Raw genomic sequence first — 2,810 nt, 5'->3', positions numbered from 1 at the left:
CCTCGAGTTACTTTATGAGTATTTTGAAATTGCTATAGAGCTGTCCTTAGATGAAGTTAAACTATAAAACAGTTTTACAAAGTCACACAATGAAGCTCATATTCCAGCACTTTTTTGAATTTTCCTTACAACATTTCATTCTATGTTGTGGTAAACATTCCATGGACATTTGCAGTTTGCAGAGTTTAGCAGGCATATGTTATTAAGGCTTTTAATGTTACCCAGAACTTTTCTGTCTGATATTAATAAGGCTACTTCTTTTTTTTTTTGAATATTTTTATGCCATTTTAATTTAGGGTGTATTGTAAATACCATACACAGTTGTGGTTTTGTGCATGTTGTTTTGTTTGCTAGTTTATTTTATTTTAATTCTGGCTTAGCTAGAGAGAGTGTTTGGCTTTTATGGATGAAAGTAAAGTAATTCATTTACTTTTCTTACTTTCTTATGAAGTTTAGTTTTACTTCTGCACCTTATTTTATATTTGCACGCTGTCCTCTCTTGTTCTTTTCCTAGCTTTGGTGTGTTGATTAGGTTTACTTAGTTTTATTAATTTTTTTCCTCTCACTGCTTTGGAATTTATGAGCTCCATATTTGTATAACTAATGGTTATCTTAAAAATTTAAATAACATATTTCAACTTATATTTATCTGTCAATAGAAAGAATGAAACAGTATCTGCTCATTTTTTAATAGTCATATACAAAAATTTCATGTTTTTCTAAAAACACTATCCCTTCAGTTTTTCCTAAAAAGTTTTGGCTTATTAGATCTTAAAATGATCCATATCTGGGGGTAATGGAGAAAAGCGTGAGTGTATAATAGACTGAAGTTGTTTCTAAGCAATGTTAGAGTTAGGAGTGAAAAATTATATTAGAGCAGAGGGGCTAATTTGAGGAATAATTTATATGAATAAAATTAAAGATTTCTTTACTGTTTTATGTTGACTTCTTTTTTTAAGCTTTTTTTTTTTTTGTGGGTGGAGGTAATTAGGTTTATTTGTTTATTTTTAAAGGAGGTACTGGGGATTGAACCCAGGATGCCATGCATCCTAAGCATGCACTCTACCACTTGAGCTATACCCTCCCCCTATTGTTTTCAGTTGAAATGACCAGACATATTTTCACCAAATCTGGGTTTGTTTGGGATGGTCTGATTTAAAATAGAGGCCATGTGGTGGGGTCACCAGCAAGGGGCACCTCAGTGTGTTCGGCCTCCAGACTGGTGACCTGTGTGGGTCTGCAACTGAGATGCCTGATGCAAGCAGGTCTCAGTGAAACCTGATCTAAGGTGGGCAGACATGGGGTCTCCTCTGTTTCTTGATACATGGCTAGCAACTCAGAATAACTTGCTACAGCACAATAAAGTTGGATATACTGTAGGGACCAGGAAAACCTGCTCCACAAATCCTAGGGCTCAGAGCTTAGATTTAATCTGATGGTTAGGTGTTCCTGGTTCCCAAGAAAGAAGTAACAATAAGGACCAACCAGCATCCATTATAGTTCTCTGCTTCCAGTAGGTCCTTGGAAGATTCTAAGAACAATTACACAATTCTCACCGTTGTGTTCTCTTTAAGAAATGCTTTCAAATATAAGACTTACGGTGTGCACAGGCGATATTAATTCCACAAAAGGTTTGCTTAATTTTTAATGATTAGAATTTGAATTCCCCACAGATGTAGTTCTACAAAGCATTCTACCTACTCATGAAAGCGTCAAGATTTGGGGCCATCTGTGGTATATTTAGGTGAGACTAAACTTTCTGTTTCCTGTAAAGCTACAGAAAATTTCTACTCCATTCCCCCCTCCCCCGATTTTATAGGCATCCCTTTAATCAGCTAGTAAGATCTGTGGTGAAACTATGACTTGCCTGATCAGTCCTCTGTTTACTGAAAAGGTTAAAAAAATGATCTAAGAACAGTGCTTTGGAGATGAACCAACGCTTGCCTCACCGGGAGTGAAAGCAAAAAGAAGAATCCGGAAGTATCAGTTAAATGTAGTTAGTGGGTGTAGGTATGTGTAGGAGGGGGTGCAGGGCAGGGACACGATCTTAATTGACTTAAGGAGAGCAAGTGAAGTGTTTGGTTTCTGAAAAACTTGACGTGTTTAGTGTCTGTAACAATTAGTAGCAGAAAACCTCTGAGAACCAATATGCAAAATGTTTCTAAACCACTACTATCATGCATTATAAAACATTACCCTACCAAATGGGATCTGGAACGTAAGCTTGGAGTTTGTTACCGCCCATTACCCAACTATCTAAAATGCTATTCGTTCTCCTTGGCGAGGCCTTTTCTGATTTCTTACAGTTTTTCGTCCTTTCATTTGACTTCCCACAATATGTTATTTACATCCTCATTGTAGCATTTTATAAAGTTTGATTTACAAACAATAAAATTCACTCTTTTTAAGTGTATAGTTTGGTACAAATGTACACGTTTATGTAACTATTATTACAGTCAAGATACAGAACTTTTCCATCATCCCCTTGAGACAAGAGGGAAGGAGGCAGAGCACAACCATTGAAGGAGTGACACAGCAATTGAGGACAGGACCAACTGGTTAGAACCAAGATGGCAGAAGATTTAACTTTTAGTAGACCTTGAGCCTCACGGCACACCACAGGTGCCATAACAGTTCCTAGGTCAAAAAGTGGGCAGGGGCCCAATTCCTGGAAATCCCCACCCCTTCCCCAAAACAGTTGGAATCACCCTCCCACTCAGTAGCACATGAAATACTGAGCCCATAAACACTAACCACCCAGCGCCTTGTGGCTGCTCTCTGTCTCGCCTTCTAAGATGGCCCACACTTAG

General features: G+C 37.7%; 1 non-coding gene across 1 annotated transcript; it reads right to left on the bottom strand.

Moving 5' to 3' along the window:
- Positions 1-1,011: 1,011 nt before the first annotated feature.
- TRNAP-AGG (transfer RNA proline (anticodon AGG)) lies at positions 1,012-1,085 on the bottom strand. Its single transcript has one exon. It is a non-coding gene; the product is annotated as a tRNA-Pro (tRNA).
- Positions 1,086-2,810: the final 1,725 nt, after the last annotated feature.

This window comes from Vicugna pacos, chromosome 12 (genome assembly GCF_048564905.1).
Source record: "Vicugna pacos chromosome 12, VicPac4, whole genome shotgun sequence".
Lineage (NCBI taxonomy): Eukaryota > Metazoa > Chordata > Mammalia > Artiodactyla > Camelidae > Vicugna > Vicugna pacos.
This window is presented reverse-complemented; position numbering and strand designations above follow the sequence as displayed.